General features: G+C 42.3%; 1 long non-coding RNA gene across 1 annotated transcript; it reads left to right on the forward strand.

Moving 5' to 3' along the window:
* The first annotated feature begins 5,484 nt into the window (after positions 1–5,484).
* LOC125275346 lies at positions 5,485–7,339 on the forward strand. Its single transcript, XR_007186431.1, has 3 exons — positions 5,485–6,289; positions 6,614–6,651; positions 6,764–7,339. It is a non-coding gene; the product is annotated as an uncharacterized LOC125275346 (long non-coding RNA).
* The last annotated feature ends 7,598 nt before the right edge of the window (positions 7,340–14,937 follow it).

Here is a 14,937-nt window from a genome sequence, read left to right on the forward strand (position 1 = left end):
CGCCCCCTACTCTGCCCGCCTACACACGACCCATCGCTCAGCCCTCACCGCCGTGGACGGCTCGGAGGAAAAAGGATACGATCACCTGCCGCCCCTGGACGAAGCAGTGGCTGCTCATCTCTGCCCTCCCGCAGCTGTGGGATGGAAAGCCAAGAGAGCCCTCCCGTCCAAACCCTGCAGGACCACCTCTGCCCTGGCAGGAAGAGCGTATGCCTCAGCGGGCCAAGCCGCTTCAGCACTTCACTCCATGGCCATCTTCCAGGTCTTCCAGGCCAAACTCCTCCGCTCACTGGACGAGTCCGGCATTGATGCGCCTGCCTTCAAGGACCTCCGCAGCGCTACCAACTTAGCCCTGCGGACCACGGCCCAGGCCATTGGCAGGTCAATGGCCAGCCTTGTTGTGCTGGAACGCCACTTGTGGCTGAATCTGATGGAGATCAAGGAGCAGGACAAGACGGCCTTCTTGGATGCCCCCGTGTCCCCGTCAGGACTCTTTGGACCCGCGGTGGAGGGTTTCACGGAGCATTTTACTGCGGCGCAGAAGTCCTCTCAGGCAATGAGACACTTCTTGCCAAAACGCTCCAGCTCCACGTCTACTTCTAGCCGCCCCAGGCCTGCGCCGGCTCAGCAGACCAAGCCAGCCCCCTCTGCTTCCCAAGCAGCACCGCCCAAGGAGCAATGCCAGCACTCGCGCCCTTCTAAGCGCTCCTCCTTCCCCAGACGCCAGGGACCCCAGCCCAGGATTGTGCTGGACCCGGTGACTCCGAAGTCATCCTGATCTGAGAAGGAAGAGGATTGGGGCAAGTCTCGCCGCTGCCGGACCGCCCCAAAAGCGCTCTTGTGCAAACTCCCCTCCGCCTCGTTCATATCTGGGCGCGGGAGGAACACAACCTGCTGTAATAGGGCCCACATGTGTTGCGCCCTTACCAACCGCCGTTTTCACGGTGACCCATTTTTTAAACACTCCACAAAAGAGCAAATTTCCTCTTCCACTCACCTCGGTGTTCGACCCCCTTCTAAACGGGCCGTCATCTGATATTATTCTCCCTCTCGCCACCCGGGCCGAGGCTTGGAAAGCCATCCTCGGCGTGTCAGACTGGATTCTCAGATCCAGATCATAAGCCAGGGCTACTCGCTCCAATTTGCCAGAAGACCTCCACGGTTTGGCTGGGTCATTCAGACTTCGGTGCAAGCGGACGACGCACATGTCCTCCGAACCGAGGTTTTAACTCTGTTGAGAAAAGGGGCTATAAAAATAGTCCCCTTCCCAGAGAGCGAGTCGGGCTTCTACAGCTGTTACTTCTTGGTGCTGAAGAAAGACGGCGGTCTCAGACCCATTCTGGACCTCAGGTTACTGAACCTTTCCCTCATGAAGCGAAAGTTCAAAGTCCTGACGCTGAAGCAGATCCTCGCGCAGATTTGCCACGAGGACTGGTTCTGTTCACTGGATCTGAAGGACGCTTACTTTCACATCTAGATAGTCCCCCATCACAGGCGATTCTTGAGATTCGTGTTCGAGGGTGTGGCTTACCAGTATACGGTCCTCCCCTTCGGGCTCTCCCTGGCTCCTCGACAGTATGACAGTGGTCTCCTATATAAATCGCCAGGGGGGTCTTTCGTCCAGCCGCCTATGCGCTCTGGCAAAACGCCTTCTGGAATGGGCATCCCCAAGGGTTCGGTCGCTCAGAGCGACTCATATACCCGGGAAGAACAATCTGGGAGCAGATATGCTGTCTCGGAACAACGTCCCTGTAGTGGACTTAAGTTCGTAGTGGGGGAAGGAAGAGGTCAGGGACGGCGAACAACTGCTGACTGAGTCTTTATTGAATATAGAAACGGTTCAACAGAAAGTCTGTGCAACGCACAACAACGAAAATAAACAATCCACAAAGGGCTTCACTCCAGGTTCGGCATACGTTATCCACAGGGGCTTCACTCCAAGTTTGGTTTACACCATCCACAAGGGCTTCACTCCACGAACCTCGACTCGACTCAGTCAACAGTTCCCCTCTCTCTCACACACTCCTGCTTCTCATGGCGTTTTATCCCATCTCCGCGCCAATCACTGGAATGAGAAACAGGTGTTCGTGATTTGTATTCAACCCACTCACTTACCACGCGTCTCCCGCTATTCTCTCCGGTTGCAGACCTCGCTGAACCATGCCCCCCCTCGCCACAGTCCCCTCAGTTGGGTGGATGCTCCACCCCCAGACGGTTCTCACTATATGGGAGCTCTTCGGGAGAGCGGAGGTGGACCTCTTCACCTCAGAAGACAACTCTCATTGCCCAACCTATTATTCGAAGGAGGACGATGCATTGGCCCACACATGGCCCAATACCCTTCTTTATGCCTTTCCTCCGATCGCCCTGATCCCTCAGGTTATCAGGCGAATCAAAGAGGACGAGCACAGAGTTCTGTTAGTGGCCCCACTCTGGAGGAGCCAGATTTGGACCTCTGAGCTGTTCCGGCTTTCCACAAAAGCCCCATGGCCAATCCCCCTGAGACGGGACCTCCTCTCTCAGGCGAACAGAACAATCTGGCACCCGCAGCCAGAGCTTTGGGCTCTACATCTGGGGATTCTCGACGGGAACCACCTGACCTTCCGAGGGAAGTGCTAGATACCATTTCACAGGCGAGAGCTCCGTCTACAAGACACCTCTACACCCAAAAGTGGTCGGTCTTTGTTAGCTGGTGTTCCACATGCAACATAGACCCGGAAGAATGTGATGTTTCTTCCATTCTGACCTTCCTCCAGGAGCGTTTGGAGTTGGGGCGAGCCCCCTCTACGCTTAAGGTCTACGTAGCAGCCATTGCCGCGTTTCACTTGCCCATCGCTGGACAATCAGTGGGGCGGAATGATTTGGTCATTAAGTTCATGAGGGGCTCTAGGCGATTGCATCCTCCTCGTCCCCTCACTGTTCCCCCCTGGGACCTCTCCGTGGTCCTCAGAGCTCTTAAAGGTCCTCCTTTTGAGCCACTGCGTCTAGCGGGCCTCAGACCCTTAACGCTCAAAACCGCCTTACTACTTGCTTTGGCATCAGTAAAGCGGGTTGGCAATCTGCAGGCACTCTCGGTGAGCCCTGCATGCCTTGAGTTTGGTCCTAACGACTCCATGGTCGTTCTGAAACCAATGGTCGGCTACGTTCCCAAAGTGCTCTCAACGCCGTTCAGAGCACAAGTGATTTCACTCTCTGCACTTCCCCGTTCATCGGACGAGCCAGAGCTGAAATCTTTATGCCCCGTTAGGGCTTTACGCGTCTACATCAAGCGATCACAGCCTTTCCGGCAGCTATTCGTTTGTTTTGGTGGCCGCACCAAAGGGTCCCCTGTCTCGAAACAACGTCTACCACGATGGATCGTTGACGCTATAGCTCTTTCATACTCCTCTGTGGGCGCTACTTACCCCATCAGAGTTAGGGCCCATTCCACTAGAGGCATGGCTTCATTGTGGGCCTGGTCCAGTGGAGTCTCAATCAAAGACATTTGTGAAGCGGCCGGCTGGTCTTCGCCGTCCACTTTTGTCAGATTCTACCAGTTGGACGTTCCGACCTTACATGCTCGGGTCCTTTCAGTGTAAATTCGCGGCCCTCAAGGCGTTCTTTTTGCACAAACCCAGGAGTTCTCTCCTTCATAGTGTAACAGGGTAACGGCGGCTTCGGCCTCCACTTGTCCTTGGTCCCCCCTTATGGTGTCCGGTCAAGTTCTGTCGTTCCCCAGCCGTGGAACGGCGCGGTTGAATTCGTTCCCCCATATGCAGTACGAGTGAAATATCGAAAGGGAACGTACTCGGTTACTAACGTAACCTCGGTTCCCTGAGATATGGAACGAGTACTGCGTTACTTGCCGTGCCACAAGGCTGCGGCTTAGGTCGTCGCTTCAGTCGATATGGCCTGATGGCCTGATGGCCTATGGCGAAACGCTCGCTTATATAGCACATTACCCCGCCCCTTTTGGCGGGAATGTTCGCGCGCTCTCTTCCCATAGGCCGCGCATGTCAGGGTTCTGTCACTTCGGTCTAGTTTATTTCTTGGTTTTGTGACAGAGCTCTGACACTCCCGTTCTTGTCGTGTTTTTGTGTGAGCGTACAGTCTCGAGTGTTCTCGGGGCTGTGCGCTCTCTTGTCTGCGTGCCTTGTTTCATGTTGGGAGCGTGGCGTTCGGATCCCGGCACTCGTGTCTAGTTCGGTTTCGGTTCGTGTCGGGATTCGGACACTCGCGCTCCCAGTCCTGTCTTTATTGTGAGCGCACGGTTTGTGTGTATTTTCACTTGCCGTGCGCTCTTGTCTCATGTTTTGTGTAGCACGCGGTTATTTCCACCTGCCGCGTGCTTTCATGTTGTGTTTTTGTCTGTGTTGTGTTAGCACGCAGTCTGTGTTTCACGGGCTGCATGCTCTCATGTTGTCTTGTTTTGTGTGAACACGTGGCTTATGAGTTTTCATAGTCACGTGTTCGTGTCTCGTCTTGTGTAAGCACATGGCTTGTGATTTGTCTTCATTGGCCATGTGCTTGTGTCTTTGTTTTGTTTGGTGTGAGCACATGGCTTGTCATGTGTTTCTTTGTGCCATGTGCTCTCATGTCTATTGTCTTGACCCCACCCACCTTGTTACCTCATTATTGGTTGATTTGCCCCACCTGTCCTCCCTCGTTACCTGCCTTGTTTGCTCTCCTATTTATTCTCCTTGTGTTTGCAGTCTTGTGCTGGTTCGTTGTCGTATTTCTCCTTGTGTGTCGTCAAGTCTAGTCAAGTCAAGTCAGTCAAGTCAAGTTTAAGTTCTAGTCTGTTTTCCCCCTCGGGGTTGTTTTTGTTGTGTTTTTGTTTTTATTTTTAGTATTAATAAAAAGCCCTTCCTTCCCTGCATTTGAGTCCTCGCTCCTTCCCTAAACCTGACAGCGCAGCTGAGCCGCGCCGCCATTGGTTCAATAACTTGTCTATGAGTGAACCAATGACGGTGCAGTCACACTGCGTTATTGAAAAGGCTTCAGTAGCGGGGAAAAAGGGAGACTTTTCCCCCATATGCAGTACTCGTTCCATATCTCAGGGAACCGAGGTTACGTTAGTAACCGAGTACGCTAGTAGGTGCACAGTCAGTTAAAAACTTTTTTTTTCTTCTGCTATTTACCTCTTCAGCAACACCAGGAACATCAGGGACACTAAAGGTGGTTTGTGCTGTTCTTTGCACCCCTTGGCATTTGCGTTGGAGCTCTGTAAAAGTGTGATTTACCAGCACTTTTATGTTTTTTTTGTTGGCTGTTTTCCCCACCTCTCTTCTGCAAAAGCCACATGACCTGACGGCTTATGAGGTCTAATGAGAAGATCTTCCGGAAGATTGTTCCTCATTATGTGTTCCCTGTAACGTCCCTGCAAAGATGTATGCATTGTCTAAATGAAATGTGCATTGTCTGAACACATGTTTTTTTTTTTGAAGAATGCATGTTTTCACAATGCCAAACCATTTTTCAACATGACAGTTTGTGTCTCTGGTTTTGGAGTTTTCTGCAGAAGGAAGTAGTGACTCTGTCACGTCACATGCATGTCTTTTTAGATCTCCGAATAGAACCCCGCTCCAAAGTGGATAGATCCCCAGGTAATTGTCCAGAAGGAACTTGATTACATCTGGACAATAATAAGGATTTTCAACACTCTGATGATGTTCTTCATTTTCCAAGACAACCATGACATCATCATAGATCTTCTTGAAAAGTTTGGAAAATGGAGAACCACCAACAATTGTTTTTGATAAATTTTCATCCATCTCCCACTTTTCTGAGTCATCTTCTGTTCGGTCTTGAAGAATAGCATCTTCTTTTGTAATGAGGCCATCCAAGAATTCAAGACTCTCTGTGACATTTTTACTGACATGTCTTGCGAGGAAAACAATGCAGAATGGTCTGAAAATGGCAAGGGCATCATCCAGATTAACAGTGTTTTTTATCCTGGCAAATACATATGTTGCCATCTTTTGCAGCCCTTTATCGTCTGTCTTCCTTTGAAAAGCTGAAGACACAGCTTTAATGATATGAGCTGTTGCCGATTTTATATCTGCCCAGGTTTTTTGTTTTTGGCAGATGGCATACACCCTATTAAATTTCTTTATTAAATGCCAAAATAACTCCCTGCATAAGAGCCCAGCTGTAATCGGTCTCCACCTGGTGAATTTGTTGATTGGTGTATTTTGACAGTTTGAGGAGAAACTGCATTAGCCAGAAAGTTATAGGAGGAATGGAATGCTCGCTTGATATCATCTCGCATACTGGAAGTGGAGGTGCATCTCTTCCTTTACCTGGCAAGGTAAGAGCGTAGTATAGGATGGGTTTTGTTTGATGTGGAATTTTGGAAATCACACTCCCAATGGCATCTAGGTAAAGAGTGACAGGGGATCTGTCTCTCAGATTATTCACCAGTATGCCTATTCCTGTTTCTGTGTACAGGTGAGCCCCAAAAGGATCCACCTGGAAATGTTGTACATACCCAGGAGTCAAATAAGAGGCAGTGTCACATTGTCGGATTATGCATTGTGTGAGCTGAGTCTCCAGAAGAATGTTGTCATGTTGTCAATTCCTGCATGGCTTTCTTGATTTCATGGGAAATGACTTTCAAAATGTTTCTGTTTAGGCTGTGAGTGATGTTACCAGCAAGAAGTTCCTGAATGGGTGTGTTTTGCAGCCTTTTATAATATTCTGTACTTACACCTTGAAGGACAGTTTTTGCTATGTTTCCCCTTCTGACATTACTGGCATGTCTGAACTGTTGTTCTTTTTTTAGGTGTAAGATGTTTCCAGTCCGGCACACAGTTAAAGGAATAACTGTTTGATGTTTGGCTGGTTTGGTCTTCATGGTGAAGGAATACCTTGCACGGCATGTTGAAAATGTACATTTTGCACATATTTTTAAGTACACACACATACGCTTCCGGCTTCCTATTGCTCGGACATGCTGGTATGTAAAGCGGAGGGGACAACAAGGATTTTTTTCTTGAACTGATTGTACAAGTAGTGGGTCCATGGTTTTCTTAGTTTATTGGAACATTTCAAAGGGCAAATTTTGTTCCATACCTTTGAATGAAGAAAAACTTTAAATTTAGTTGGTGTTTGTGGCACATGTCTATAAGTTTGGTCCCCTGTTTTTGATTCTGTCTTTTTTTCTGGATTCTTTTTTAGTTCATGGATTGAGTTACTGTGGTTGTCAATTGTTGGAGGAACCTCTATCACCTCAAAGTTGTCACACTCAGTGTCTGTCTGTCCCCAGTCATTGATCTCCTCAGACTCCTCTCTATCCATTTCTGTTTCATCTTTTTCCAAATTCTCTGTCCGCATACTTTTGGTTTCATTTTCCTGTTTCTTTAAACACATTGGTTGTAACATAGTTCTTATATTTCTCCTGTTATATGTCCATATAATAAAAAGCCATTGCCTGTTTTTTGTGTATCTTTTCCGAATATTTGGTTGGATAGTGTGTTCCAGATAGGTGATTTCTGAGTAGTGTCTTTATTTACAATATTTTCAGCTATAAAAATATTTTTTATCACCTCTGTTCCTCCAGCAGCTTCCCACAAGTCTTTTCTCAATGCACCCTTACCTCTTTTAGATCTTGCCATTGTTCATCACTGATATCATTGATATTTTTATAGTCAACTTTGTTTGTAATGGTCCGGACTTCTATGTAGTCCTTTTATACATTTCTAAGTAGCAGTAGAAGATTCCAATCACAAAATTACAAAATTGGCATATCAATAACATAAGGTTGTATAATGTTAGTACTTAAAAATATCTTCCTGTATTGCCCACAAAATTACATCACGGCTGTGGCTGTTTTTGAGGCTGCCGCCGTGGTTCGGGATCAGTGCATCTGTCCCCCCGATCTGAACACATTAGGCTCTCCAATGTATTCGTGTGATTAAATATGTTAATAAAGCACACAGGGGGCAAAAACAAGTGTATTCCGCTTGTTTTTACGTTACCTGACATAAACCTAGTACAGACTAATATTTAGGACCAAAACTATCAGTCAGCATCAGCAAGTGTGCATTGGGTCTGCATCAGTTTAGCATCTTGTTAGATAACCAGCACAAATCCCTTATTTTAAAAGTGCTCATGTCAAGCGGAAATGCTGGGAATGTGTATTTTAAAAAGCAGTCTTGATTATGGCCTGCATTACAGGTATTAAAGGTGGAAAAGTGAACAGTCGTCCATTTTTAAAACATATAGCCTAACAGCCAATCAGATGACTTGAACAAAGGATAGTGGCCAATAGTGAGGGAAAGAGGGTAAACATCACCTGATGGAAGTGCATTTATTGTAAATTGGCCTTAATGAAATGACATGGTCCTTTTCTACCACCCCATGTAAGTTCTAAATTGTATAGTAGTTTAATGACAGCTGTAGAAATGTTTAATATTTACCAATAACATTGTAGCATATTGGTAAAAATCTGGTTGGGGTATTACAAATATTTAAATGTATATACATCAAAGACGACAGCATCAAATCACATGCAAATGTGAATGTTAATTCAAAGTCTTCTCTACATAAAAATACCATATCTCAGCAAACACAACATACATTTTATGGTAAAATATGCCAAATTGTAAAATGTACAAATTAATGTAAGATAATCCAAACAATATTTTTCCAATTTAAACAAAGAGAACTATTTACAATTATGAATTTGAAATGTAATTGCAGAACCAAAATTTGCAACAAGCAGTGCTGGAAGAATAATGACTTGTTATTACAAAATATATCTTGTTAATATAAATTAAATCTTTAGAAATATTATATTTAGATATTAGAAAATAAATTAACAAAGAAGACAGCAAAACCTCAAGCTATGTTCCACTGTATCAAATGCCTTGTCAAAGCCTAAAAAGAAAATAAAAGTTATTGGTGAGAAATATGCATGAATACATTAGTCAACATTTGAAGTCAATCAAAAAAGTTAGGACAACTTTGATGAAATGTTCTGATCCACTTCAAATGTTGACTACTGTATATTACAGGGGTTGTAACATCATCAGGTCACATAACAGAAATTGAAATAATGTTGAATATATGGGGGAAAAAATCATCAATACAGTCATACAATGCATGGTAAGCAAGCAAACTGTGTAAGATAAGTGTGTGTAGTAAAAAATGTGTGAACAAAGCCTATTTAAAGTTGTGTGAAGTCATTGGGTCAGGAATCTATATATACAATATTGTAATATATGTGTAATATATGTGTACTATATACAGTATACACTACAACTATATATATATATATATATATATATATATATATATATATGTGTGTGTGTGTGTGTGTGTGTGTGTGTGTGTATATATATATATATATATATATATATATATATATATATATATATATATATATATATTGTGCTGTATTGATGATTGATGACATATATATATATTTGTGTATTTCATAAAAATAATTCATAAAAGAATGACAAAATGACATTCCAAAATCCAACTGGTGTATGCTGTGCGGCAGGTGTTTGTGAACATATCACAACTGGTGTGACATCATCGGGTCACATGACCAGGAAGTTATACAGATTTGTGTATTTCAAAAATTCATAAAAAACTGACAAAATTAAATTTCCAATATCCAACAGGTGTTGCAAGTGTTAGTGAATATATTACACTTGTCTTGACAACACCTGTTTCTATCAGGTAAAATAAAATGTTAGAGTACTGTAGCATATGCACACGTATCAGGATAATCAATAAACTTTGGAATGTTCAGAACGCTTTTAGCATGCTGGACTGTGTCGTAAAATCTCGCCTCGGCTCCGGCCGGTCTGTTTCCTGTCATGTTTCCTAATGTTTAGACTTAGATTAAATAAATGTAGTTGAGTTAGTTTTAGTTGTAATGATGGAATTTTGTCTGTAAACCATAACTTCTTTTATATGCCTTTCTGATCTATCGAGTTTGATCTCGTTTTAAAGCTCTGGCTACTGCTCATTCACTGAGATATTTCACATAGCTGACAAATGCATTTTTCTATGTGTTTAATGATACTGTGAAGAACGTGCTCCATCTCGAAATCTGATCTGATAGTCATAAATTCAGCTAGGAGACAAGACAAAGAAAGAGCTTGCCCGCCAACTTTGCATCAATGTCATTGGCTATTCCACCTCAAGGAGGTGTGTCGGCTTATCTGTCATAAAAGAGGAGCACCAGGATTCTTCTGTGTGTTCTCCCGACTGCCCTGAATCATCCATCGCCCACTCATGCACGTCTCTCCCGGACGTCACGGCGACGCGCTTCCATCGCGCTTATCTATCGGGACCACCATCTCTTTGGCGAAACAAACTATCACGGCCTTAGTTCAAACCCTCCCGCGGAAACAGAAGAAGCCAATGAACTGCAGCAGCACTGAACTGAAACCAGCAAGCAACCTGACGCAAGTACTGTTTCTGAATCTTAGATAATGAAACTGATTTCTGTGCTGGCTCTCAAGGACTGTTAGGTTTTGCTACTTGCTACTGTTAGCCTTTACTACCTTCACTCTTGTATATATGTGTATATCTTAATGTATAGCCGTATAACCTCTGTATTAGTAGTTTTCATATATTAAATACATTATATCCATGCTTTTTGTTCTCTCACTCGTTCAACAGAAGCCAGGTCACTTTAACGTTTCGATCCTATATCCTTGCTTTACGTTTGGATGCTAGAATGGGAGGTCCTTCTCGTGGCCATAGAAAAACCTTCCTTTGATAATATTCTATGAGGAGCTTAGTTTGCTGGACAAACGAACAGTTTCTCTAAATAATTATTAAACCAGAACTAATCATATATATAATTGATTATAATTCGTTATAATTAATTCACTATATATGGTTAATTCCCCCTTGGGTCGATATGTGCATAATAATTATTCATAAAGCTTTATGAATTATTATATTCATATTCCACCCATAAATTGATTAATAATTGTACAACCGCTACAGTACAATGTAATAACAATGTAGTAGTTCATAGCAATTAACCCATTCACAGCTTAAAATGATGTGTTCCGCCAAAATAAGGTTTCCCACTTAATTCCGATCTTTACATTTTATAAATATGCTTTACATGGTTTCACATCTTGGAATGTGTGTGTGTACTTTTGAGACAGTCCCTTAATTTGCTTGGCTAACGAATGTCCAACATAAAACCAACTTTACCGCACCCTGGCTTGCTCCAAACACTATTGTTTTAGTGAGACGTTCTCCTTCCTCAAGTCCATTATTTCCTCTTTCATTCTTCTTTGTTCTCTTTAACTGCGTGTGCATTTCCTCCATTCTTTTTTTGATAATTTTCAGTTTCTGATCCTGCTCGTCAAATCTCTTAATTAGAGTTCGAATTGTGTCAAAAATCACTTCACTTGTGATTTCATCAGCTTGTTTACTTTTGACTTTCTCCTTTATTCTTACTTTCTTGGGGTTCGGACTGGGCACTGGTGTGTGTTCATGTCTTACTTTGGCAGTTTCTTCCATCATCGCTTTAACTACTTCTTCGTCACATGCCACTATGAGAGCACTCATGTTATATTGGTCGGCTTGTCTGGTATCGGCTTGATTAGCCATCTTGTTTAAATTTAAAGGAATGGAGGGACTCTTTATAGGTAGTACACTAAAACCAAAGTTCAGATAATGATGGATGCAATTCCCACACTTCTGGTAGTTTCTTTGCCAAAGGTATCAATTTTAGGACATTATTAAACTAATTTTATCAGAGCCTGCATGCGACCGCTCACTCCGCCATCTTGGATTCCCCCCGAAGTTGAAAATTATGCAGATAGGAGTCATAAGGAATTGTGAAAACTCACGCTTTTCAAGCATAGATTTGGTTTATTTTTATTGGTTAATAATTCTGGAGACTTAATATAATATAATTTAATGTACATGAAATGTGCACATCATTTTGAATTATGTGCTTTTTCTGTCTTCAACACCGTCATCTCATGCCTTTGGCTTTTTCTCTTGAATCACGTTACAGGATGTCACAGGACAATTTCAAATGAATGTGAAGATGATTTGAAGCAAATAATTTCTATAGCTAGGGCCTACATGTTGCCTCCAAACCATGCTTGCAGATTTTTTTATTTTTATTTAAGATTGTTTTATTGTTCATAACACAGCAATAAATGGCTTTATAGAAATTTTATATTATAGTAAAAAAGTCAAAATTGTCTCTTGATTTAAATTGACAGCATTATATTTAATTGTGTCTGGCAAAATTTATTTTATTGGGGTTTAAAAAACATTGAACATTTAATTATCTATGAGTATTTCACAGATTTACTGTCAGTACACCATAGTTATACAAATGTACTACATTTATTTCCATTCAAGTGATTTGAAACGGATAAAAAAAAAAAAAGAAAAAAAAAAGAATTGGGCTTAAAAGATTCCTTATCCTGTGGATCCCTTTAGTGGACAACATTAATAGCAAAGCTTGGACCCCTAATTATAAGACAATTCTTAAAGGATTAGTCCACTTTCAAATAAAATTTTCCTGATAATTTACTCACCCCTATGTCATCCATGATGTTCATGTCTTTCTTTCATCAGTCAAAAAGAAATTAAGGTTTTTGATGAAAACATTCCAGGATTATTCTCCTTATAGTGGACTTCAATTGCCTCCAAATGGTTGAAGGTCAAAATTACAGTTTCAGTGCAGCTTCAAAGGGCTTTAAACGATACCAGACGAGGAATAAGGGTCTTATCTAGCGAAACGATCGGTCATTTAAAAAAAAAAAAACAACTGCATGCTTTATATAAACAGATGATCACCTTGCACGTGCTTCCGCTTTCCGTATTCTTCAAAAAGCTTACGCTGCATGTCCTACGCCTTCCCTATTCTACTTACGGAAAAAAACTAAACTGGTCCCGCGACAGTCCATTAATAGGCTTTCTTCAGCCTTCCTTGTGGTTTGTGTTGTCCTGATTGCCACTGGCTAAAATGGGGAAAGATATGAGCCACGATTAGATGTCAAGCAATCAAATCACTCGGTTTAGGTCTGTCTGTAATTCTGGCAGCCTGAGATGTCCTGTCAAAGCCCTCACTTGCGATTTAGATTAGCTCATAATATAAACTATAAAATAATCTCAGACTTCATAAGAATCATGTAAACTTCATAAGAATCATGTAAAGTCTCAGTTTTCATAGCTAACTAGCGTTATTCACTAGCTATTAATATAGTCTGGATTTGGTGGCCAACTAGCTGTCAAAATAATGATGTAATGACCAAATACAACCAGAAACAACTGTTAAGATTTAAATGTGAAAGGTAATTCCCCGAGATCTGGTTTGGATTGTGCAACGGTTTGTAAACCTCAAAATAGTCAGGCATCTTTTCTTTAGTCCACTTATGAGAGTTACGGCCAGTTGCCCAAGTTGCCCAGAGCAATATGGCGGTGCCGTTGACATATGATCCAGTGGCCAATGGGGCATCTATATTTAATATGTCTATGTTCCTACTGGGCAAATGGAAGCTTTAACTATGGCAGCTTTTGCTTAATAATGAGAAATTCTATTATTATTGTTGTTGTTGCTAAGACCATACAAACCAATGCCAGGTGTAAATACATTTGAGAATTCAATTACAGGTTACAAATTCAGGAAAATACCAAAAGATGATACAGTGAGACCGTTTTAAGGGCTTTGGAGTTGCTGGATGTAAGAAGAGTGTCCAGATAGGATTTAAGTTCCTTACAAAAACCAAAAAAGTAGGGCTTAGCACCCTAAATTTACATTTGTGTAAGAAAATTTTTGCTAGGAAAATAAATACTTTTATTAAAACACTGGTCCTTTACATCTTTATCAAAGTTGTGATGACCAAATAAAACACCTTTGTATAATAAAGAAAAACTCTATGATGAAAATGTGAGTACAAATATACAAAAATCTTTCCAGAACAGACTTGTATGTGAACATTCCCAGAAAAGATGAGGAATAGACTCATCTTCAGTACCACAAAAGGAACATAAAGAGTCAATGTCATGAAATATCTTTTTTAATTAGAGCTTCACAGGATGAAGTAGTTTGTAACGCACATCCTTTACCTTATTGGTTATTAAATATTTAGACGACAAAGTCCACACTTTCTTCCATGGAATGTTGAAAAACTGGGCATTCAGGGCACAATGTATGGGAGAGAAAGTATCTCATTCTGAAATAGCTGTCTAATTCTCCTGTTCTGACCAGAAGAGTTAGATAAAAAAATAAAAAAATAAAAAAAATATTCCCAATCATGGTATCAAAAGAATGAGCTACTGACAAAGAAGACTGGGGTCTAGCTGAGTCTTTGAGAAGAGTTATTGCCCCAGAAGGAATGGCATCCATTATAATAGCAAACTCTTGTTGAGTGACAGGTATGTTATACCTGTTCAAAAACTCTGAATAGGAATGTAAATATCCATCATCATTGATTAACTGAGAGACCAAAATAATATTATTATTGACCCAATCTGTCACAGACACGTCAGGTTCCACCTCACTCCCTTACCCACGCACTCAATCACCAGCATACTGATCACCGCCACCTGTGACTCATCAGCACCGCAATCAGCACCAGTATAAAGCCACCACACTCACACACACTCACTGTCCGGTCTCGTTTGCACTACGTCTTATGTATGCTTACCTTAAGGACTCCCAACGCCATATCTACCTGCTCCAGTCGTCTCCTCCAGCTCCCTCGTCTCCTGTTCCCCGTGTGTACTTACCTGCTTGTGTGTGTGAGTGTCTCCGCCAGCTCCTTCCATCATCTGCATCTGCAAGACATAAACAGGACAGTATCATATTCTCCTCATCTCTCATCATACCATTATCTGCTTACCATCACCCTGTGCTCTGCTTATACGTGAATAAACTTACCTGGATTGTTATTATCTCTGCCTCCGTGTCTCTGTTGTAACACAATCAGGGAAAAACAAAGATTTTTTTTA

Source organism: Megalobrama amblycephala, linkage group LG9, assembly GCF_018812025.1.
Source record: "Megalobrama amblycephala isolate DHTTF-2021 linkage group LG9, ASM1881202v1, whole genome shotgun sequence".
Taxonomy (NCBI): Eukaryota; Metazoa; Chordata; class Actinopteri; order Cypriniformes; family Xenocyprididae; genus Megalobrama; species Megalobrama amblycephala.